Raw genomic sequence first — 26,887 nt, forward strand, 5'->3', positions numbered from 1 at the left:
AGTCTACCATTGTCTTCTGAGACGGCATTTACTGCGATACCTGACGTACACACTTTTCCATAATGTCCTCTCTTACCACAGTTGTGGCACTGAATGAGGCGTTTTCCCAGAATTGGAGCATATTTTCTGTCCTTGCTCGCTAAGTGCATCCTGTTTACTTTTTCTCTGTGTGCGTGCTTTTCCCTTGTTCTTGAACTTACTTTGTTTGAAGCGTTTCTCAGCATGCACTGCATCCACAGTAATCGCTTTTCTAGCACTATTATCTCTACCCTCAAGTCAGTTTGTTGTCTTTTTATTACCTCAGATTGTGTCGCCATATTAGTGTATTTTGTTAGAGTCAAGTCTTTGTGTAACTGCATTCCCTCTGACAATGTTGTTTTCAGACCTACAACTAGTCTGTCCCTCGTGAGCGTTTTCATGTAATGGCCCGTAAGTTGCAGTTTTCAGCCAGTGTATACAGTAATGTGATAAACGAGTCTACAGTCTCATTTGCCTGTTGCATCCTCTGACTAAAACTAGCTCGTTCGTAAAGAAAAAAATATTTGTCCCCAAAAAATTTTCAAAGCTTTCTTTCATGCTGGTGTACACCAGTCTGCTGCTGGCAATCCATAATGCTGCCTCGCTGCTAGCCACTCTCCTCCCTCCGCCGCGTTCAGTCCTCTGAACTCTTTTCAAAGTATGTCAGTGGCCACTTCTGACACCACGTCGTGTAGGTTACTTTACGAAGACACAGACTACTTCTGTACGCTTAAACTGTTTAATATAAAGTACTAAAAGCCTTTTATTGAATCCACATGCTGGCTAAAGAATCCCTAGGCTTCCGAATTCTTCCAGTGACATTCCAGCCCCTACTACAATCAATAAAATTTGATTTGATTAGAAATAACTTTCAGTCCCTTACAAAACTCAGTTTTGGATGAGACTGACTTTATGACCAAAGTTATACTATTTACCCTTTGTAATCAATTTTGACACTAGAATGAATTCATACCGATGCCACATAGGCTGTTTAGAACCAACTTCTTTGGTTTTAAACGGCCTAAGGGGCAGTTGAGCTTTAACACGTCAGTGATCAGACACTCACTGCTCTCACTCCTCTGTCTCTCTCTTCTCTCTTTCTTTTTTCTTTCTTTCTTTCTTTCTTTCTTTCTTTCTTTCTTTCTTTCTTTCTTTCTTTCTTTCTTTCTTTCTTTCTTTCTTTCTTTCTTTCTTTCTCTCTCTCTACCTCTCCCCCTTTCTCTCCACTCTCTATCCTCTCCTCCTTTCTCCTTTCATTATCTTCTCTTCATATTTTCTTCTCTTTCTCTTCCTCTCTCCTCTATCTCCTCTGGCCAGGGGGTGTCTCCTCAGTTTGTTCCTAATTCACTGGGTAATAATGAACAAATCATTTAGCTATTAGCATTAGATTAAATAGGCAGGTTGTCTCAGGAAATCGAATTGTGTTCTGGATGACTCAGGAATACTCCAGAATGTTTTATGACCAACTTGTTTCCATGGCGATGGCTTGTCTGGAGTAAGTGGACGTCACATCAGCACTATGACCGTCTGGTCAGTCTGGGTCACTCACTCACTCATCTCCATCGCACCGGCTGGCGCATAGGGCAGCAACAGAGGCACTCAATTTCTCTCTGTCTCTGGCCATCTCCACCGTGCCCCAACTCTGCTGATGCTGTTGAAGCTCAGACTCGATTGTTCTCCGCCACGTTGTCTTGGGCCTCCGCCTCTTACGTCTGCCCTCTGGAGTCCAATGGACAGCTATTCTTGGGATAGAGTCTGTACTCTTTCTCAGGACGTGTCCAATCCAGCTCCAGCGTTGTTTCTTAAGTATGGCATCCATGACTTCCTGCTTCTTTTGTCTAAGGAGGTTGGTGTTTGATATTGTGTTTGGCCAGAAGATGTGCATGATTCTCCGGAGACGAGTTGTGTGGAAGGTAGATCATTTTTTCAGGTCTGCTTCTGTCATTTTCCAACATTCTGAACCATAAAGGAGAGTTGCCAGTACACAGCTCTGGTAGAATTCAAGTTTTGTATTGGGCTATATTGTCCGGATTTCAAGACTTTATTCATAAAGATTGCTCTTGCTTTATTGATTCTGGTACAGATGTCTGGTGCCTCCATCATGGCATATGGTTCTCCCAAGGTAAGTAGAATTGCTGGGTTAACTCCAGGTCATGTTTGTTGATTTGTACTGCTTTTGCTGTGTTGATGCTGATGGGCATGACCTTTTCCTTGCTGCAGTTGATAAACAGGCCGACTAGCAGGTCAGTTTTATCTTGTAGATGTTGGTGTGTGTGATAAAAGAGCAAGGTTATCAGCAATGCCGCGCAGAATAAATGCTATTCTGTGCAGAGATGCAAGAGATTGAACTGCACTGAGTTGGCCCATTAGTTTTCACTATATAGATCAATGTTTTTTCTGTGTTCAAATCAACATTATATCAGCCACTTTTCAATGCAACAAACCAAAACAAAGCTAACTTTGCAAGATTTAGTCAGTGATTTTGTTGGCGGTGGTAGCAAGTGAATGCGCTTTTCAGATCAGTTCAGATCAGAGCCGCATGTGTGCACATTTGTTGATATTCTTTTATAGTTAGCAGTTATTAGCACAGTTATAGATAAGTATAGGTCAGAAATGAGGTGTTACTGCTTCCTACAAGAGCCCAAAACATGCAGGCCACATTTGATTGCTGTCTTTGAAAAGCCAGTCATGTAAAACGCTGTCTTAATGTCTTAATTAATTGGGCAATGTTTTATTTTGAGACAGGCTTGAATATGCAAATAAGCCAACAGCATACATTTTCTAATTCTCTGTATGGTAATAATCACCTATTTACAGTCGCCTATTTGGCACATGGTGTTACAGACCAAGTACAAAATCTGTAATTAATGTCGAGCCCTTTAAAATGTAAAAACTTTTTAAAAGGCTCAAGCAAAGTAGACCTGTATTGAACACCACATATACGTTACTGTTGGCTATATCATAGAAATCAAAAGCTGTTCCCATGTGAACATGTTATGGGATCTGCTCCATTGGTTTTGTTGGTAGGCCTACATTATCATCAAATAGCCGCAATAGCCTATTGGCTACTGTCTAAAACTTTAAGGGTACAGCCTCAATGTTCACTGTAAACGCACGCCGGAAGTTGCAAAACATTTTCTCAACATTCAAGTTTGCGCTCACAAGACCTAACATTTGCTGAGGAAACATTGGTCATCGGCGAAGTCAAGGTCTTCCAGAGTAGAATACAAGGTCCATCGTATTTCTCTTGCTTGATCTTCTGTTGTTCGCCACATGACCTAGTCTACCGCCAGGTTGAAGAGTAAGGCCGTTCATCACACAACCTTGACAAACTCCAGACTTCACAGCAAAGCTCATGTCGCTCGTTTCCACAGTGCATGAAACAGCGCTTTAGAACTGTTTTATGATGTTATTAACAACATGGGTGGGGATTCCATAAATACGTAAGATCTTCCATAGGCTTTCACGGGGAATGCTGTCAAAAGCCTTCTGGAAGTCAGTTAAGTTTATGTAGTTTCCGTTGCCACTCATTCCGTTGATCAATGATGTTCCTGAGGGTGAAGATCTGGTCTGTACAGCTCTTTCCTCCCTTAAAACCTGCTTGTTCATTCCTATGCACTTTGTCTATAGCTGAAGACATCCTTTGTACGATAATCTTGCAAAGGATCTTGCTGGGAACAGATAAAAGCCTCTCCAGGTGTTGCAATCGGATAGTGTGCCCTTGACCTGTATGATGACCTTCTTGGTCCAGTCTGAAGGTATCTTTCCCTTCATCCAGATATCAGTGAAGAGTGGAAGAAGGATGTTTGCAGCCAACACTCAATTTTGAACAGCTCTGTATTGAGGTTGTTAGGACCTAGAGCTTTCCCAATGACTTCATGGTTGTGATGATTTATTATTTGGTGTGTGGGTTTATGTCTAGATCTTCTGGAGCAGCTTCAGGTATGTTTATCTCTGAAATGTTGTGTCCATCATGCTTCCTGTTAATTTTCTGTAGTCAGGAGATTGCCTTGCTTGTCTTTGATTTGAGTATTTGACTTGAATTTTCTGCCACAGATTAGGTTAGTGATTTTGTAAACTGTTCCTTGCTGGTTTCATGCTGCTTGCTTTTTCGGCTGCACTTGCCAGCTCCTCCAGGTAGGCCCTTTTGTCTCTTCTTCTTACTCTTCTTACTCTTTAGACGTGTGTGTTGATTTTTCTGTACTGCTCCTCCAATTTCTGTTTTATCCTTTGTGATTTGACGTCTGTTGTTTTATTTTTCAGGTCCCTTCTTTCCGTGATCATTCCCGATGTTTCTAGTTTGATCCATTCCTTGTGTGGCCTTCTTCTGTGTGCTATTTGGTATTTTATTAGGATCCCCATTAACTGTTGCAAAAGCAGCAGCTACTCTTCCTGGGGTCCACACAAAAAATGAAACATAATACAGAATGACAGAATACAGAACAGCATTAGACAAGAACAGCTCAAGGACAGAACTACATACATTTTTAAAAAGGCAAACGCAGCCTACATACCAAGGCATGCGCACAAACTATCTAGGTCAAATAGGGGAGAGGCGTTGTGCCGCGAGATTTTGCTTTATCTGCTTTTTGAAACCAGGTTTGCTGTTTATTTGAGCAATATGAGATGGAAGGAAGTTCCATGCAATAAGGGCTCTATATAATACTATATAATAGTTTTCTTGAATTTGTTCTGGATTCGGGGACAATGTAAAGACCCCTGGTGGCATGCCTGGTGGGATAAGTGTGTGTGTCAGAGCTGTGTGTAAGTTGACTATGCAAACAATTTGGGATTTTCAACACATTCATGTTTCTTATAAAAAGAAGAAGTGATGCAGTCAGTCTCTGCTCGACTCTTAGCCAAGAGAGACTGTCATGCATAGTATTTATAGGAGTGGCTATAGAGCCTGATTACAATTAAGAACAAAACCACTCTGTTCTTGGCCAGCTGCTGCTTAACTAGATATTTTCTTGCAGCAATGGACCACATGACTGGACAATAACCAAGATTAGACAAAACTAGTGCCTGCAGAACTTGCTTTTTGGAGTGTGGTGTCAAAAAAGCAGAGCATCTCTTTATTATGGCTAGACCTCTACTCATCTTTGCAGCCATTGAATCTATATGTTTTGACCATGACAGTTTACAATCTAAGGTAACGCCAAGTAATTTAGTCTCCTCAACTTGTTCAACAGCCACACCATTCATTACCAGATTCAGCTGAGGTCTCGCACTTAAGGAATGATTTTTACCAAATTCAATGCTCTTCGTTTTAGAGATGAGTCGGACCAGTGTATTACTGGCCACCCATTCCAAAACAGACTGCAACTCTTTGTTAAGGGTTTCAGTGACTTCATTAGCTGTGGTTGCTGATGCGTATATGGTTGAATCATCAGCATACATGGACACACATGCTTTGTTTAATGCCAGTGGCAGGTCATTGGTAAAAATAGAAAAGAGTAGAGGGCCGTGAGAGCTGCCCTGCAGTACACCACACTTTACATGTTTGACATTAGAGACGCTTCTATTAAAGAAAACCCTTTGAGTTATATTAGATAGATAGCTCTGAATCCACGATATGGTAGAGGTTGAAAAGCCATAACACAAGTTTTTTCAACAACAGGTTATGGTCAATAATAAAGGCTGCACTGAAATCTAACAGTACAACTCCCACAATCTTCTTCTTATCAATTTCTTTCAACCAATCATCAGTCATTTGTGTCAGTGCAGTACATGTTGAGTGCCCTTCTCTATAAGCATGCTGAAAGTCTTTTGCTAATTTGTTTACAGAGAAATAGTATTGTATTTGGTCAAACACAATTTTTTGTTTGACCAGTTTGCTAAGAGCTGGCAGCACGCTTATAGGTCTGCTGTTAGAACCAGTAAAAGCCGATTTACCACTCTTGGGTAGCGGAAATACTTTGGCTTCCCTCCAGGCCTGAGGACAAAGACTTTCCTCTAGGCTCACATTGAAAATATGACAGATAGGAGTGGCTATAGAGGCAGCTATCATCCTCAGTAGCTTTACATCTAAGTTGTCAATGCCAGGAGGTTTGTCATTATTGGTCGTTAACAGTAATTTTTCCACCTCTTCCACACTAACTTTACAAAATTCAAACTTGCACTGCTTTTCTTTCATTATTAGTTTTTTATGCATAATTATAATTGCTCTTTGTTTGTCAGGGGTATTTCCTGCCTAAGCTTGCCCACTTTGCCAATGAAATAATCATTAAAATAATTGGCTACATCGATTGATCTTGTGATTGAACAAGACATTTGATTCGATGAAAGATGGAGTTAAATTTGTCTTTCTGCCAATAATTTCATGTAAAGGACTCCAAAGTTTTTTTCCATAATTCTTTATATCATTGATCTTGGCTTCATACTAAAGTTTCTTCTTCTTTTTGTTGAGTTTAGTCACATCATTTCTCAATTTTCAGTAAGTAAGCAAGTCAGACTTATTAGCCACTCCTTTTGCCCCATCTCTTTCAACCATACAGTTTTTCAATTCCTCATCAACCGATGGAGCCTTAACAGTTCTAGCAGTCTGTTTCTTAACAGGTGCATGTTTATCAATAATGGGAAGAAGCAATTTCATAAATTCATCAAGTGCAGCGTGAGACCAACAAATATTTCTAACATCATCCACATAAGAGTCACAGCAAAATATTTTGTGATCTCTTACACACTATTTTAGGCCCAGCTGTTGGGAACTTTGGCTTTCCTGGATATAGCCACTATATTGTGATCACTGCATCCAATGGGTACGGATATAGCTTTAGAACAAAGTTCTACAGCATTAGTAAAAATGTGATCGATACATGTGGATGATCTTGTTGCTGTAGCGTTTGTAAACACCCTGGTAGGTTGATTAATAACCTGAACCAGATTACAGGCACTGGTTACAGTAAGAAGCTTCCTCTTGAGCGGATAGCTTGATGAAAACCAGTCAATATTCAGGTCCCCAAGAAAGTAGACCTCTCTGTTTACACCACACACTATCAAGCATTTCATACATATTATTTAGATACTGACCGTTAGCACTTTGTGGCCTATAACAACACCCCAAAAGAAAATGTTTTAGATGTGCCAAGTGATCCTGCAACCACAGCACTTCAATTGAAACACTTGATATAAGATCTTCTCTAAGCATTACAGGGATATGGCTCTGAATATATACAGCAACTCCTCCCCCATAAGCATTTCTGTCTCTTCTATAAATGTTATATCCTTTTATTGCTACTGATGTATCATCAAATGAATTATCTAAGAGTGTCTCAGAAATGGCTAATATATGAACGTTATCTGATGTTAGCAATTTATTGATTCCATGAACTTCATTTCTAAGGCTACATATGTTAATATGGGCTATTTTCAGCCCTTTCCTGGGTAGCTTATCAGAGATAGACATAATATTGAAAAGAGCAGACAAAGCAAGAGAAAAAAATATATGATCAGCAGTCCATTAATCAATTGGTGTATGTGTGCTGCGGTGTTGAGGCTACGAACTCATAGGCTTGGCTCTCTCATCCCTTCCAGGCTTCTGGGAGGGAGGGTGGACAATGAAAACATACATGAAATGAGTTGCAAAATGAATAGGAAATATAATCAAGAAGTTGACAAGGTTATAAATAATTATTTTTAATTGAAATAATAATTGTGTCCTTCAAACTTTGCTTTGTCAAAGAATCCCCCATTTGCATTAATTACAGCCTTGCAGACCTTTGGCATTCTAGTTGTCAATTTGTTGAGGAAATCTGAAGAGATTTCACCCCATGCTTCCTGAAGCACCTCTCACAAGTTGGATCAGCTTGATGGACAGTTCTTACGCACCATATTGTCAAGCTACTCCCACAACAGCTCAATAGGGTTGAAATCAGGTGACTGTGCTGGCCACTCCATTATAGACAGAATACCAGCTGACTGCTTCTTCCCTAAATAGTTATTGCATAGTTTGGAGCTGTGCTTTGGTTCATTGTCCTGTTGTAGGAGGAAATTGGCTCCACGTAAGCGCCGTCAACAGGGTATGGCATGGTGTTTCAAAATGGAGTGATAGCCTTCCTTCTTCAGGATCCCTTTTACTCTGAACAAATCTCCCACTTTACCACCACCAAAGCACCCCCAGACCATCACATTGCCTCCACCATGCTTGACAGATGGCGTCACTCCTCCAGCATCTTTACATTTTTTCTGCGTCTCACAAATGTTCTTCTTTGTGATCCGAACACTTCAAGCTTAGATTCGTCTGTCCACAAAACTTTTTTCCAATCTTCCTCTGTCCAGTGTCTGTCTTCTTTTGCCCATCTTAATATTTTATTTTTATTGACCAGTCTGAGATATGGCTTCTTCTTTGCAACTCGGCCTAGAAGGCCAGAAACCCGGAGTCGCCTTTTCACTGTTGACATTGAGACTGGTGTTTTGCGGGTACTATTTAGTGAAGCTGCCAGTTGAGGACTTGAGGCATCTGTTTCTCAAACTAGACACTCTAATGTCCTTGTTCTCTTGCTCAGTTGTGCACCAGGGCCTCCTACTTCTCGTTCTATTCTGGTTAGTTTGTGCTGTTTTGTGAAGGGAGTCGTACACAGCATTGTACGAGATCTTCAGTTTCTTGGCAATTTCTTGCATGGAATAGCCTTCATTTCTCAGAACAAGAATAGTCTGACAAGTTTAAGAAGAAAATTCTTTATTTCTGGCCATTTTGAGCCTGAAATTGAACCCACAAATGCTGATGCTCCAGATACACAACTAGTCTAAAGAAGCCCAGTTTTATTGCTTCTTTAGCCAGAACGACAGTTTTCAGCCGTGCTAACATAATTGAAAAAGGGTTTTCTAATGATCAATTAGCCTTTTAAAATGATAAACTTGGATTAGCTAAGACAACGTGCTATTGGAACACAGGAATGATGTTTGCTGATAATGGGGCTCTGTATGCCTATGTAGATATTCCATAAACAATCTGCTGTTTCCAGCTACAATAGTAATTAACAACATTAACAAGGTCTACACTGTATTTCTGATTTATTTGAAGTTATTTTAATAGACAAAAATGAGCTTTTCTTTCAAAAACAAGGATATTGTGTGACATCAAACTTGACATCAAAGTGACATCAAACTTTTGAACGGTAGTATACATACATACATACATACATACATACATACATACATACATACATACATACATACATACATACATACATACATACATACATACATACATACACATATACATACATACACACATACACACATACATACATACATACATACATACATACATACATACATACATACATACATACATACATACATACATACATACATACATACGTACAGTTGAAGTTGGAAGCTTACATACACCTTAGCCCAATACATCACAATTCCTGACATTTAATCCTAGTAAAAATTCCCTGTCAGTTAGGATCACCAAATGTCAGAAATGTCCTCCTGAAAAAGAGAAGGAAAGGGATTCATATTACAATATGGCTGTTGCATAGGTGCAACATGACACAGCATATCAGCAAGAATAACATGTCATGTGCACACAACATCTCAATGTATTACACTGACTTATGTTTTGGCAATGAGATTTAATTTGATCTCTGCATATCATTCCTATTCTGCATTGCTATGTATATTTTTTAATTTATTTAAATAAATAACATGTTTTAGGGGGTAGGTCAGCTTTCATATTGCAAATAGATTGTAGCATCCATCAATGTAATTGTCTGCATCACTTCTCATAATTTTTTTGCAAACACACACACACACACACACACACACACACACACACACACACACACACACACACACACACACACACACACACGGAGTTGAAATAGGGAAATGTACATACACCTTAGCTGTTTTTCACAGTTCCTGACATTTAATCCTAGTAAAAATTCCCTGTTTTAGGTCAGCTAGGATCGCCACTTTATTTTAAGAATGTGAAATGTCAGAAAAATAGTAGAGAGACTGATTTATTTCAGCTTTTACTTCTTTCATCAAATTCCCAGTGGGTCAGAAGTTTACATACAATCAATTAGTATTTGGTAGCATTGTCTTTAAATTGTTTAACTTGGGTCAAATGTTTCGGGTAGCCTTCAATAAGCTTCCCACAATACGTTTGGTGAATTTTGGCCCATTCCTCCTGACAGATCTGGTGTAACTGAGTCAGGTTTGTAGGCCTCCTTGCTCGCACACACTTTTTCAGTTTTGCCCACAAATTTTCTATGGGATTGAGGTCAGCGCTTTGTGATGGCCACTCCAATACCTTGACTTTGTTGTCCTTATGCCATTTTGCAACAACTTTGGAAGTATGCTTGGGGTCATTGTCCATTTGGAAGACCCATTTGTGACCAAGTTTTAACTTCCTGACTGACGTCTTGAGATGCTTCAATATATCCACATAATTTCCCCTTCTGATGAAGCCATCTATTTTGTGAAGTGCACCAGTTCCTCCTGCAGCAAAGCACCCTAACAACATGATGCTGCCAGAGGACATTTCTCCAAAAAGTACGATCTTTGTCCACATGTGTAGTTGCCGACCATAGTCTGGCTTTTTTATGGCGGTTTTGGAGCAGTTGTCTTTCAGGTTATGTCGATATAGGACTCGTTTTTCTGTGGATATAGATACTTTCTGTTTCCTCCAGTATCTTTACAAGGTCCTTTGCTGTTGTTCTGGGATTGATTTGCACTTTTTGCACCAAAGTACCTTCATCTCTAGGAGACAGAACGCGTCTCCTTCCTGAGCGGTATGACGGCTGTGTGGTCTCATGGTGTTTATACTTGCGTAATATTGTTTGTACAGATGAATGTGTTACATTCAGGCGTTTGAAAATTGCGCCCAAGGATGATCCAGACTTGTGGAGGTCTACAATATTTTTTAGGAGTTCTTGGCTGATTTCTCTTGATTTTCCCATGATGTCAAGCAAAAGGGCACTGAGTTTGAAGGTAGGCCTTGAAATACATCCACAGGTACACCTCCAATTGACTCAAATGATGTCAATTAGCCTATCAGAAGCTTCTAAAGCCATGACATAATTTTCTGGAATTTTCCAAGCTGTTTAAAGGCACAGTCAACTTAGTGTATGTGAACTTCTGACTCACTGGAATTGTGATACAATGAATTATAAGTGAAATAATCTGTCTGTAAACAATTGTTGGAAAAAGGACTTGTGTCATGTACAGGGTAGAGGGGTTGAAAACGAGTTTTAATGACTGCAACCTAAGTGTATGTAAACTTCCGACTTACTAATTTACTAGAGATTCATTTTGGATTTAAGTACAACTTTTGTATGACTGCTTTCTTTAGTGAGAGGTCAAATACTTTAATATTTAATAATTTCTGCCATCTGAATTCATATGCCTTATCTGAATAAGACTTTTTTATTTAGTCTATCTTGCCATTCCAAATTAAATTGAAAAGGTTTTTCTCATGTTATTTAAAAAGCAGGTTGCTAGGTTTAGGCAAAACCACAAGCACTTAGGTAAACTGTGATATGACTAAAGAGTTAATCAGGGTGATTTTTCCACAAATAGACAAGTATTTTCCTTTCCATGGTAGCAAGATCTTATCTTATCTTATTTTTTCTAACTTTCTATTCATTTCTTTCTTTCAGGATATGTATACCAAGTATGTCCACATCCCCGTCAGACCATTTTATTGGTAAACTACACGGTAATGTAAAAGTAGCAATATTTTGTTATCCAATATGTAATATAGTACACTTGGTTTTAATCCAGAGAGGTTATAAAAAGTATCTGATCCTCTATGAGGCTGTGGAGGGATTCTAATTGTGGATTTAAAAGAAAACATAAATCATCAGCATACAATGACACTTTTGTTCTTAAGTCATGGATTTCTAATCCCTTAATATTATTGTTGCATCTAATTTTATTAGCTAATATTTCAAAGGCAAAAATAAATAGATATGCCAATAGTGGACAACCTTGTTTTACTCCTCTTGACAGTTAAACATTTTCTGAGATGTAGCCATTATTTACTATTTTACACCGAGAGTTACTATACATAACTTTAACCGATTTTATAAGTGATTCTCCAAAATTGAAATATTCCAGGTATTTATTTATATATAATCTCCAGTTGTACTTTATCAAAAGCCTTTTCAAAGTCAGCTATGAAAACCAAGCCTGGTTTTTCCGATATTTCATAGTGTTCTATTGTTTCAAGTACTTGTCTTGTATCATCTCCAATGTATCGGGCATGTAAAAAACCTGTTTGATTAGGATGAATAATATCTGACAAAACCTTTTAAAAACTATGCACTAAGCATTTAGCAATAATTTTTGCATCACAACACTGAAGTGTAAGAGGCCTCCAGTTTTTTAAATGGACTGGATCTTTATATGTATATACCACGTGGATCCTGTTTCAGTAATAATTCAATCTTGTTGAGTGTCCGATAATCTACCATTTATATAGGAGTGGTGAAAACGTTCTAATAATGATCCTCTGAGTTTATAAAAAAAGTTTGGTATACTTCCACTGGTATGCTATCTAGCCCTGGAGTTTTCCCAGACTTAAAGGCTTAATTGCATCAAGAAGTTCCTCTGTAATTTGGCCTTCCACATTAGTATTTTTGTACAGAGGTTAATTTTACATGATTAATAGTAAAAAAATATGCATACAATTATCTTCGGTTAGTGGAGATGGAGGAGACTGAAATGAAAACATATTCTTAAAGTACTTGACTTCCTCTTTCAAAATATAGTTTGGTGAATCATGAGTGACTCCATCATTTGTAACAAGTTTCAGTAAAAAAAAATGTTGGTAGCATTTCTATGTTAAAGATTGAAAAATAATTTGATGCATTTTACCACATATTCTATCCAGTTCACTTTATTTTTATAATATATTACACTGGATCTTTCTTGAATAAGTCACTACATTTGTTTTGTTTTTCCTCTGAGCCTTACTCAGAGGAAAACCTTTGTGCAACTCCCAATTGTGCAACGCCCTATGGGACTCCCAATTACGGCCAGTTGTAATACAGATTCTCAACAGTTACACCATCCCAGAGCCCAACTCAAGAAAGGTCTTTATTTACAAATGCATATCCAGTTGCAGCTGTATGAGAAGGCCTGCAAAAATGGGCAAATTTGTCATGTCCAGGATGATGGAGATCAGATATACCTCCTTCCCCTGAAACACACACGCTGGACCCCCATTGTGACCATATTCCCAAGCATGTCCGTGCAGTCAGACAGATGATTTTGTGCCACCAGGGCCACAATAATATGCCTCCTCTCTGAATGTCTGAGTGTGACCCCCCTCCCCATGGGGTAATGGCGCTGGAGGAGATGGCCACCGTTTTACGGTCTCCTAACCAATTGTGCTATTATGCGTTTTTTTTTGCGATATTGTCGTGGTAATTTCCTGTATTACTAAACATTGAGAGAGCAAACCACACACAAGTTAGAGTATATTATAAAGTCCATCTTTAATTATATATGAGCTTCACCATAGCCCTGTGACTCTCAGATCAATTCAGTGTCTATAAATGATTTCTCTGAGAGTGCTTACAAAACAATTCTTAGTATCATTTATAGCCAAGACACACCCCTCTCAACTCCCATGACAAATAACAGATCTTAGGAACATTACAAAGGAAGACTTTACTTGAGGAGTATCCCATAGCCAGACAGCATTAACTATAAATTATCGTTCAGTTTGGTCTCTTAAACGAAGTTCTAATCTCGTTCTTGGTACAACATAGTACCAAACCATTACCTCATCCAATGACATATATCAATGGTAAATTCTAGATACTTCCATCTCAAATACAACCCCTCCTGGACAAGATCAGAAAAGACAGTGAGCCTCTTAGGTGATATACTAAATCAAGATAAGGGCAACCTCAGAGGGGACATACAATAGTTACAGACACATTCCCATAAGATGACAAGCCTCCATTCTGTCCTCCTCCCCTTCTGATATTCTTCATAGCATCACATGGTTTAACAGCTATATTGACATATGAAGACAAGCCTGACCTCTCCCCTCTCTGGGCCCCTAATGACTAAGCCCTGGAGAAGAGGGGAAAATGCAGCTGCCAACAGTATTATCCAAAAGAAAACATCCTAATGACTAATCTCACATAAGCATTATTAGGTAAATAAAACATCTTATTTATCAATGTTAGCTAACTAATTCTGATTCAGCCACGACATTACCCTCTCAAGGGACATTGTCCCTTTTGGAGAATCAGAACATTACTAACTACATACTCAATATTTAAAATAAAATAACAAATAAAATCCCTTCAATGTCAAAATCCCTAGCTTATATATAAGCTTTCTCCCTTCTGAAACTAAGTTTACAACCTTTATTCTACAAGACAAACTTGCACAGGTTTAATCACACAGACTATTCCATTGTTGAGAAAAATAAAAACAAAAACATAAAAATGCTTCCTAAGTTACATGAGAACCAGTGTCTAAACACAGGCCTCATCACAACATATAGGACAGTCATCCCTCATGCTCAGAGATGTGGTCAGGAATAGGTCAGGGAAATCATTCATATTCCAAATCATAATTAACAACCCAACTATTTATCCAACCAAAATTTAGAATGACATTCCTCAGTGATTCAAATTGGTCTTATCACTCAAAGTAAAAAACTCAATTTAACACACATCAATTTTAGCAGAATTACATTCATATTAACATTCAATAATTATCCCATAATTCTACTATTAACTTTTTAAATCACAATTATAATACAGATCAGTATCTCAGTGCATTCTTAATCTAAATGACTATAATTTTACATGGCGTAAACCTCTACAATCAACCTGATACCACAAAAGTCTAAAACAATTTTATTGGCACAGTTGACCAACCCACTCCCTCAGGCACTGATTCTTCTGGCGTCCTTTTCCTTCTTCTTCAGATAACTTTACAGTTCAAAGTGGATGGCCCATGATAATGTTTCAATTTCAATGTCTCATCTTTACCACTCATTATGTCTTGTCCATTCATCAACCAGTATTCCCGCAACATAAGAAAAGTTTAGAACAGATCTCTCTCCATGCTCACTCTACGTGGACTCCTCTCACACTCCTGAGAGAAACATAAGAGAAAAGCAGTTGATAGCTTAGATCGGATACTGTACACCGATTTCTGGCTTGGTTCCTTTCTCTCGGTAGAAGTGGTTCGGAAGGGCCTTATTCAACGCCTTTGTCATTCTTCTTCAGCCAGTTATGTGTGTGTACCTCAAAACCCCCTCTTCGGTCCAAATATCTCTTCCATGCATTAAGATACCGTCTGATGTCACTTTTCATGATAACCTCGAAAGAACAACAGTTTAGTTCAGTTCATTAACTACATGATAAATTATTACTTTTACCAATTATTCTTAATACACATATCTAAACATATTTCAAAGAGAATATCCACACATTCTATTGAAACTATTCTTTCAAATTGGCTTATACTCCCCATCACACTGTCAACTCCATCGTAGAGCCAAGGATCAGGAAGTTAGACCTATATCCCCTTGGGAATAGAACAAAAAACAAACAATACAATTACACTCCTTCACATATCACTCAAGGTGTATAAACTTCAATTCAAAACCTACAAAAAACTGCATCCTCCCCCATTTTTTTACACATATCTCTCCATGAGAGTAATGTAAAAAACAAAACCACTACTGGTACAAAAGATAAAATAAAATTTCAAATAACCTAATCAAATTAAAATCACTAAACTGAAAAAACTCCACAAAGAAAAATGATTTAACCCATATGGTCATAGGAAAATATAATTAAAGCAGCATACCCTTAGTTAAAAGAAATTCCCTCTCCTTCTTCACATTGGTCCAAATTACAAATATGGCTAAGAACTATAAGCTGAAACATATTTATCAATTACACAAATTATCTTGAAATCAGTATTACAAATTACCATAAATTCATTATCCAAATTGCTTTCCAATGAGGGCGATCAAGCCACAATGGAAGGTCATGATAAAGGTCATAGGTCATACAAAACCCTTCAAAGAAGCCTATTACTATATTAGACAAATTACAAAAATAGTCAAATATTTCCTACTTGTTTATCCCAGTTTCTCAGAACATTCCTTTATCAAAATAATGAACGTGTTTAATCAAAACTCAGAAAACTCATTATTATTATAATTTCCATGTGCGTGCCTGCTCCTTTAAGATACCTTTGATCTAAAACAAATGAAAAACTCACCAAACCCAAAGGAAATAAAAAAACTAATCAAACAAACAAATAGTCATAACAAATGTTTTATGTGTGTGTATTTGCAAAACTTAATGAAAAAACAAAAACTTCCAGGCCCTTTTCAATTTGGTAGTTTATGGCCTCAATCTCACTCACTCTCCCCAAGATTATAGTCCCAGGAAACATTTCAAAGAGAGACAATGAAACACCTATTTTCCCAGAAAAAAAACACAAAACACTTTGTTAGTATTCATTATACTACATCGATTCAGAAACTCAAAAGTGAACTATAAACCAAACCTAATGATAATTCCACTGTACTGCAAATCATTAATCATAGGTGTTACGGAGTCTAGTTGATAGGCAATCAACTAGCCGGACTGTTCCCCGGACTCCAGTTGTAGCCATTCGTACAAGGCACAAACAAGGCTATTGAACTTGACATTGGCGTCTGTCGTTATTCCTTTATCTAACATATCATACTGAAACATGGTATCAGAAGTGGCTCGGAAAACACACGTTTGTTATTTTTGTAGCTAAGTACAGTATAGGCGCAGTTACGTTCCATATGCGAACACACACCGTTTCCTACTCACAACACTGATCAACTCGTTGTTAGCTGGCTAGCTAGCATCACTACCTACGTCGATGACTGAAGGCAAAGAAATCTTATATTCCATTGCTATGGCAGCGAACATTCCGCCACCAAATCCCATGATTCTCACAGGGGACTGGAATACTAATTGGGACAACTTCAGGGATGAATTCGAGGACTATGCGCTGGCGACCGGTCTACATGAGAATCCCAACGAGGTACAAGCGGCAACTCTGAGGAGTTTAATGGGCAGCGAATGCAGGCATATCTACCGGCACAATCTCACCCTCACAGCACGTCAACAGTGTGATGCAAAGGCTATATTGGATGCATTGGAGAATTACTTCAAACCCGCCAGAAACGTAATTTATGAGCGGTTCGTTTTCGGAAGCTGTAAACAGGAAGAGGGTGAGTCAGTACACAACTTTGTAACCCGTTTGAGAGAGAAATCCGCCACTTGTGAATACGGGGGATTGAAAGATTAATTGATTCGTGACAAAATAGTGCTGGGAATTGCAAATGAGGATACACGACGGCGTCTACAGAGAGACTTAACATTAGTAACTGCCATTGAAATGTGCCGCACTGCTGAAGTCACTGACATGAGAATGAGAGCAATGGAAATCGAAACCCCACGCTCCGACGTTGATACCGTTCACGCTGTTGCTAGGCAGACATTCAGACTAAACCAATCGAGGCAGAGCAATTCACCACGAACGGTGACCACAGAGAGCCTCGTAGCATGTAAATACTGTGGGAATACACACACACACACACGTGGCAAAGAGCACTGCCCTGCCTACGGAAAACCATGCAGAGCTTGTGGAACTAATAATCATTTTGCAAAAGTGTCTCAAAAGCAAAAGGGCGAGTGAGGGCAAGATTCACTGTGTTGATGATGTCACTCAATGTTCAGAGCTGAAAAGTGAAAGTGACATTTACATGCATGAATCCATTGGGGCTGTACACTCAAGAGGGAAGAAATGGTTTGTGACACTACGATTACACAACAAGAAACAACAATGTCAACTGGATTCTGGTGCTACATGCAACGTAATGAGCTACAAAGACAAAATCAATCTGGCACCTGACACACATCTATTGCCCAGCGATACTAGACTAAAGCTCTACTCAGGAGAGCTAATGAGCTCTATGGGCACCTTTGAGACCGAATGTGTTATTCGGGGACGCAAACACAAGCTGGAGTTTGAGATTGTAAAAACCAGTCAACATCCTCTCCTCTCAGGCTCTACATGCGAACGCCTGGGACTGATGCAGTTCACTGTATCAAATGACCTGCACATTGTGGATCATGTCCAGCATGGACCCCTGTCCAAAGAACAACTACTCAGCAGATATGACGATGTATTCAACATGCCCGTTGAATCTGTGCCTGGGGAGGTACACTTTGAAGTGGATGAGAGCATCACTCCAGTCCAGTGTGCTCCTCGCAATGTGCCCATTGCAATGAAAGTGGCTGTGAAGGCCCAGCTGGACAGGTATGAGGCCGATGGCCACATGACATCTGTGACTGAACCAACTGACTGGATCAGCAATATGGTCATAGTGAAAAAACCAGAGAAGCTGAGGGTCTGCATCTGAACCAAGCACTGAAACGATCCCACTACATCATGCCGACACTAGAGGATGTCCTCTATAAGCTTCCCAAGGCCAGGATTTTCACCTTGGTGGATGCCCGAGATGCATTCCTTCAATGCAAGCTGGATGAAGAAAGCAGCCTCATGACTACCTTCTGGACCCCCTGGGGTCAGAAACGCTGGCTCAAGCTCCCGTTTGGTGTCTCGGTGGCGCCTGAGATATATCAACGTAAGCAGCACGAGTTACTGGCTGGGCTCAAGGGCATTGAACCCATCGCAGATGATGTCCTGATCGTAGGCTGTGGTGACACAGACGAAGAAGCAGTACGCGACCACGATGAAGCTCCTGGCACTGATGGAGCGCTGCCGATCAGTTAAGCGTCGCCTTGGCCTGAAGAAGCTGCAGTTCAAGGTTCAAGCCACTTCCATGGCCACATTCTCTCGGCAAAAGGCCTGAAGCTGGACCCAGACAAGGTCAGAGCGATCCTCGACATGCCAAACCCGTCTGATGCAAAAGGAGTACAGCGTCTCATCGGCTTTGCAAACTATCTTGCAAAGTTCATGCCACACCTATCAGCAGTCTGTGAGCCTCTGCGCCGGTTGCTGGACAAAGACACACCATGGCACTGGCTACCCAAGCACGAGGCCGCAGTGCAGGAGATGAAATCTCTGGCTTCATCCATGCCAGTGTTGCGCTACTACGACGTCATGAAGCCTGTCACAATCCAGAGCGACTCCAGCCAAAGGGGACTTGGATGCTGCCTTATGCAGGAAGGCCAGCCCGTTGCGTTTGCCTCGAGAGCGCTCACCCCCACCGAACAAAACTATGCACAAATTGAGAAAGAGTGCCTCAGCATCGTCTTCTCCTGCCAGCGATACCATCACTACTTATATGGGCGAGACCTGGTCATCGCTGAAACTGACCACAAACCACTCATTGCCATATTCAGTAAACCTCTCCTCAACGCGCCCAAGAGGCTTCAAAGCATGCTCCTGACTCTGCAAAACTACAGCCTGAAGGTAATTTACAAGCCAGGACCAGAGATGTACATCAGCGACACACTGAGCAGGGCAACACAATGTACAGGCAGAGGCACTGTCTATCAGCGGCAGGCCATCTGTTCGCTACAGCAGGAACAACAAGATGTTCAACAGATCAATCAGGCAGACTACTTAAACGTCACAGATCACCGCCTAGCCCAGATAAGGCAACACACTGACAAGGACGAACGCCTACAGTCACTGAAGTCCATGGCTCTCGCAGGTTGGCCATACCTGAAAGAGGAGACACCTTTCACAGTGAGAGAATACTGGACCTTTCGAGATGAGATCAGCATGCAAAATGGCGTCTTGTTCAGAGGTCAGAAGGTCATTATTCCCCAATCACTACGTCCAGAGATGCTTACCCGCATACACTCCAGTCACGTTGGAGGTGATGCATGCTACCGCCAGGCTCGTAAAACATTATACTGGCCAAACATGCAAGCAGAAATTAAAGACTTTGTCAGCAACTGTACCACATGCAACGAGTACGCTCATGAACAGCAAAAGGAAACCATGATGTCACACGAACTGCCCACAAGGGCCTGGCAAATCGTCAGCATGGACTTAGTCCTTTTGTCTGTGGCTGAATATCTTCTCATCGTTGATCACTACTCTGACTTTTGGGAAATTGAACTGCTCCCTGACTTGTCTGCAGAGACGGTCATAAAGCGCTGCAAGGCGCAGTTTGCAAGGCAAGGTCAGCCTGACAAGGTAATCACGGACAATGGCCCACAATTCACTGCACAGTTCAAGCGTTTCGCCTCAGAATGGGAGTTTGACCACGTGACCTCCTCTCAAAGACACCCAAAAGCAAATGGCAAGGCAGAATCAGCTGTCAAGATTGCAAAAAACCTGTTAAGCAGGGCCTTGCGCGACAGCAACGACCCATGGAAAGCGATCTTACAGTGGAGGAACACACCCACTGAAAACATGGACAGCAGCCCAGCACAACGCCTTCTGTCCAGACGTCTGAAGACTACCATCCCCGTAGCTAACAAGCTACTTGAGCCCTGCGTCATGGTTGGCGTCACGGACAAACTGCGTCACAGAAAGCAGCTCGCTAAGTGCTTCTACGACCGGACTGCTCGGGACCTACCAGAGCTGGAGGTGGGTGAAACGATAAGGATGAAACCGCTGCCGGGAGACCACACAGGACTTGAGGCTGGGCACATGCCTGCAGAGAGTTGCACCACGTTCTTACCTGGTGGATGTTGGTGGCTCCCTCTATCGTCGCAATCGGGTGGATCTGCGCGTAGCAGAGCAGACAAACCAGAACACGCCATACACTCACCTAGATGAGCTGGCTCACAGTCCAGGCCTAAGGGTAAGGGGTGCAGAATTGAGACATGGGCCAACTGAAGGTGATGCTTCTACCTCACCAAGCTCTCCAGCTCGTGCCCCTAATCCTACCCCTGTCAGAGCCAATACTTACTCACGGGTGGGTCGGCTGTGCAAGCCACCGGACAGGCTTACTCTGTAAGCAAGGGACTGTTAACTTGCCCTCGGTTAATTAAAATCTATATTTGTTCTTAAATAATTAAATTGAAATTAAAAAAGGAAGATGACAACTGAAGTAAAAAAGAAAATGTAATGCTTTTTCTATTGTTATGACCTGACTGTTAAGAATTTAATGTTATGCCTTTATGTTTGCACTTTCTATTGAAAAGGATGATGTTACGGAGTCTAGTTGATAGGCAATCGACTAGCCGGACTGTTCCCCGGACTCCAGTTGTAGCCATTCGTACAAGGCACAAACAAGGCTATTGAACTTGACATTGGTGTCTGTCGTTATTCCGTTATCTAACATATCATACTGAAACAATAGGTTTTAATCAACATCAATGTACATGTATGCTTAAGTGAACATGCTACCCTTAGTAATGATATCAGGATAATTGTATCTATCTAAATGTTTTTTTTTCCTCTGTCGCAAATGTAGTACATTTCTCAGCGTAAGGAATCAGTCATTTAATCCCAGGCATTTAATAAAAATGTAAACATGTTCTCCCATGGCTCCTTCAACCTACATATTTTAGATAACTTCCATCTGTCCCGGAAGAAGGAATCCTACTCAAACACATCAGATAATACAATGTTTCATTAAGTTAAATCAACACCTAAAATAAACAATAAACAAATAAACAAACCCCTTTAATCAGCTATGTAAATAATTTCAACCTGTTGATATAAATTTAGTAAAAACTATCCTGATATTTTACAAATCTAAATTCTGTCAAAAGTTGGTGCTGTCTCATCAGCGTAAAAATCAAAATGAACTTTTCCACTCATATCCACAATGTTTTCATTCCCCAAAGGTCAATACTGTTCAGCTCGTACATTAATGATCTTCCTTCTTTCTGTACAGGGTCTGAAGTTCCAATGTATGCAGATGATACAGTGATAAATTCATGCAAATAACAAACAACAAACTACACAAGAACTCACTACTATAATGGTTCAGATGACAAACTTGCCGAGAGACTCATGTTTGCATCTCCAAAAAAAACAACAAAGAAAACAACTGATGCCCCTGAGACAGATGTCTATGTATCAGGGGAAAAGCTCAAATAACCAAATTCAAACTAGCTAATTGTTTTGACTATAGAGGTAATCAAACTATAATAAACCCAAACCTTATTGCAAACAGCATAAGAAATTACTGTATAGTTCCTTTAAAGAAAAGTACCTTAAGTCAATCTGCTTTCAGTGTGAGAGCTTCCCATGTCTGGAATACCCTGCCATTAGACACACACACACACAACTGTGATTAATGATGCACTGTCCCTGTAAAAATAAAAACTACTCAAACTGCAATCAACTTTAATGACCTGACATTATTCCACGTAATGGAAACAGATTAATGTTAGACTACATGAACTTTCTTGCTCAAATTCACTGGTGTTACCTAAACAATCAAACCAAGAATCAATAACCATCAGAATACATTATCACAATGTTTCCTTAATCACACCTGAATCACTTTCAGCTTAACATATCCTATTTCTTTTTTTCCCATTGGGCAAAAATATAACCCCTCTCATTTCAAGGTTTTTTCTTACCTCTATCGTAAGATTAAAACCAAACTTTACAACTTTCTCTTCTCTTTCCTCTTCACACTTATGGGATGTCCAAGACTTTAAAAATAACACACACAGCGCCAAAATTATCACGTGCCAGTCAATCTATAAGAATGAAAAACATTTCGGTGGGCACCACTCTATCGCCATTATCTCTCCGCTACTATTTACAATTTCTTTAATTTAGGTAACTGTCTCCTCTATTGATACAGTAATTTAAATACGACTCAATTCTCAATACATTATTCCAGCAGATCCTTTAGGCAACAGACATCGTCTTGCATCAAAATTCGCTTCGCTATTATTTTAAGTTGAATGAATTAGTCTTTCAATTTGAACCAAACAAACTATTTAAAACGTTCCGTTTATATCTTCACCAAACACTAGCGACTGTGTCTTTCGAGGCAAAACATACAATAGTTTAATTACAATCAAAAACTCTGATTTTAGTAAGCGCATTGGCTGGGAACCAAACCCGAGCCTCCCGCGTGGCAGGCAAGAATTCTACCACTGAACCACCAATGCTATTTGAATGACTAAGACTGTCCGCAAATAAACCCACTTTACAATTGTCTGTATTCGTAAAATCAAGACACGTCACTATCGGCAATTCCCAGAAAAATAGACCTAATTTAAAGGTCCAAGCGTTACTTCGGCTATGATTCTCACATGCCAAATGAATAGATTAGCAATCAAAGAATAAAATCTACATTTATAGACTTGCGCCTTTAAATTTTTTTTTTTTTTACCTTTATTTTACTCGGCAAGTCAGTTAAGAACAAATTCTTATTTTCAATGACGGCCTAGGAATAAAAGTAGATTGAAAAAATAGATTGAAATTCATTACATGAGTAAAAACAATTACTTTACTACATCACGCAATGATAATTAGTTTGATGGAAAACCTTAGGCTTTGTACGACATTATGAATTACGTCTAGTTTCCCTCGAATTCTCTAACTTTATGGAAAACAGTTTATTCAATAAATCCCGCAACTCCTCTCATACTGGGAAGAAAAAAATAAAACATTTTCAGACCTTAAGGGCAGTTTTATTTCAAATGTTGTACCCAGACGGAGATAATCCAATAAGCGTTTTATAGTTACATCGTTAGGGTAAGATAACCAAAAGCGGACACACTAAGCAGTTTCTAGAGCTCAATTTCCCAGATTTTGTAGACTAGTTTAAAGTGCTTAAAACCTCATCTTTATCAAATTATCCATTAAAGATACCAACTCAAAACCTATGTACATCTACGAATGGGTGGTTTAAATTGTATCTAATTATATTCTGGGCATTACTTAATCAAATCTCTAGTAATTGATTTTACACACATACAATTTTTCATAATTTCAAATATTCACAGAATCCATATAAAACGTAAGAAAATTTTAGGTACTCACACATAACTTTAAGGATCACCCACACAGGATTGGTCAGATGTTCACACAGAACATCAGAACATACTTGAAAGGTTACCCACACAGAGTCAACCTACCCCGCTCGCACAGAACGCTCCTACAAATATTACCTAGTGATCCCATAACAAAATACTTGTCAGCGCCGTGTGTATAGGTGGCAGGGAAGTCAGGTGCAGGAGAGTCAAAATGGAGTGTAAATGGAGTCTTTTTAATAAATGTCCACAGAACATGCTCCATAACACTTAAAGTACAGACATGAACAACCATTGGTACAAGGACCCGTCGCGCAAATAAACAACACTGACAATAAAACAATCTCTGACAAAGACATGAGGGGAAACAGAGGGTTAAATACACAACAGGTAATGAATGGGATTGAAAACAGGTGTGTGGGAAGACAAGACAAAACCAATGGAAAATGAAAAATGGATCAATGATGGCTAGAAGACCGATGACGTCGAACGCCGAACAAGGAGAGGCAACGACTTCGGTAGAAGTCGTGACAATACTCACACAGAGTAACCCAGGGCATACCTGGCTAGCACATTTAAAATAATTGGAATTCACCACCTCTGAGAGTCACTTAGACAATCACACAGACACTTTCAGAATGAGGTCCTTCTTCCAATACGGCTTCACCAAGTACCATGTTTCACACAGAACACACAGTCACCCTGGCCCCTCACCCCCACAGACCGCACCATTTCCCACTGCGATCAATTCAGTGTCAGGACAGCTCTTGGTCGCCCGCAACTGGACAGTGGCAGAGTATCTTTGAGTCCACAAACTCTCAGATTACTCTCCTCTGACTCTGCCCTGTTTACGCCTCCAAGGTGCCCTCCTTACAAAGGAATTCACACTCAGAGTATACGTAACAGAGGCATATTTTAAAAAACTCGACTTCAAGTGTGTGTGGTTCGCTCACCTCTTTCTTTAAAAATAAAACTCAGTTCGAGATGTGGTATCCACTCGGCTCGCTGCCTCTCAGATCAAAGGTTGGTCCAACTGCTTCGTTCCCGAAGTGGGATTTCCTTGAGATCCCAAGTTTGAGGGATCCCTCGTGCATGATTTATTTACCTAGATCGTCAGGAATGGTCATCGAGTGAAGATTCACATCCTGTTCGTGACGCCAAATGTTGTGGTGATTTTCTTACTAAACATTGAGAGAGCAAACCACACACAAGTCAGAGTATATTATAGCCCTGTAACTCTCAGATCAATTCAGTGTCTATAAATTAATTCTCTGAGAGTGCTTACAAAACAATTCTTGGTATCATTTATAGCCAAGACACACCCCTCTCAACTCACATGACAAATAACAGATCTTAGGCACATTACAAAGGAAGACTTTACTTGAGAGAGGAGTATCCCATAGCCAGACAGCATTAGCTATAAATTATCATTCAGTTTGGTCTCTTAAACGAAGTTCTAATCTCGTTCTTGGTACAACATAGTACCAAACTATTACCTCATCCAATGGCATATATCAATGGTAAATTCTAGATACTTCCATCTCAAATACAACCCCTCCTGGACAAGATCAGAAAAGACAGTGAGCCTCTTAGGTCATATACTAAATCAAGATAAGGGCAACCTCAGAGGGGACATACAATAGTTACAGACACATTCCCATAAGAAGACAAGCCTCCATTCTGTCCTCCTCCCCTTCTGATATTCTTCATAGCATCACATGGTTTAACAGATATATTGACATATGAAGACAAGCCTGACCTCTCCCCTCTCTGGGCCCCTAGTGACTAAGCCCTGGAGAAGAGAGAGGCAAATGCAACTGCCAACAGTATTATTCAAAGAAAACATCCTAATGACAAATATCTCACATAAGCATTATTAGGTAAATAAAACATCTTATTTATCAATGTTACCTAACTAATTCTGATTCAGCCACGACAATATTTGGAAATTATTTTGGAAATAATGATTCTGCAACCGTATCTTACGGCAGAAAAGATCTTCTAGATATCAGGACAGCGATCACTCACCTCGGATTAGACAAACATTTTTTCAACAACAACAGCAAGCAGGACTCACACAATATTCTCCGAACACCCCACAGGGCAGACAACCCAATTATTCGCAAAAGGAAGCTACGCAGAGGAAGAAGAGCCGGATGCCTCGTCCGGACCTGCAGAAGACAACTAGGAAAGCTGCCGTTACCGTCAATATTACTCACCAACATGCAATCATTGGACAATAAACTAGACGAGGTACGATCACAAATATCCTACCAACGGGACATCAAAAACTGTAATATCCTATGTTTCACGGAATCGTGGCTGAATGACGACATGGATATTCAGCTAGCAGGATACACGCTGCACCGGCAGGATAGAACAGCACACTCTGGTAAGAGCAGGGGGGGGGTCTGTGCATATTTGTAAACAACAGCTGGTGCACAAAATCTAAGGAATTCTCTAGATTTTGCTCGCTTGAAGTAGAGTATTTTATGATAAATTGCAGGCCACACTACTTGCCTAGAGAGTTCTCAGCTATATTTTTCGTGGCTGTTTATTTAGCACCACAGACAGATGCCAGCACTAAGACCGCACTCAGCCCGCTATATAAGGAAATAAACAAACAGGAAACCACTCACCCAGAGGCAGCGCTCCTAGTGGCCGGAGACTTTAATGCATGGAAACATAAATCATTTCTACCAAATCTCTATCATTTCTACCAAATCTCCTCTGGTTGTTATGTGCAACCAGAGGGAAAAAAATTATAGATCACCTGTACTCCACACACAGAGATGCGTACAGAGCACTCCCTCTCCCTCCATTTGGTAAATCCGACCACAACTCTATTCTCCTGATTCCTGCTTACAAGAAAAAATGAAAGCAGGAAGCACCAGTGACTCGGTCTATAAAAAAATGGTCTGATGAAGCAGATGCTAAACTACAGGACTGCT

General features: G+C 40.0%; 1 long non-coding RNA gene across 1 annotated transcript; it reads right to left on the reverse strand.

Moving 5' to 3' along the window:
• Window positions 1-13,662: 13,662 nt before the first annotated feature.
• Window positions 13,663-23,136, reverse strand: LOC121847189. The gene is made up of 4 exons (XR_006084138.1): window positions 22,527-23,136; window positions 22,154-22,202; window positions 15,252-15,534; window positions 13,663-15,099 (listed from the first exon to the last, which is right to left on the reverse strand). It is a non-coding gene; the product is annotated as an uncharacterized LOC121847189 (long non-coding RNA).
• Window positions 23,137-26,887: the final 3,751 nt, after the last annotated feature.

This window comes from Oncorhynchus tshawytscha, linkage group LG09, assembly GCF_018296145.1.
Source record: "Oncorhynchus tshawytscha isolate Ot180627B linkage group LG09, Otsh_v2.0, whole genome shotgun sequence".
Classification (NCBI taxonomy): Eukaryota; Metazoa; Chordata; class Actinopteri; order Salmoniformes; family Salmonidae; genus Oncorhynchus; species Oncorhynchus tshawytscha.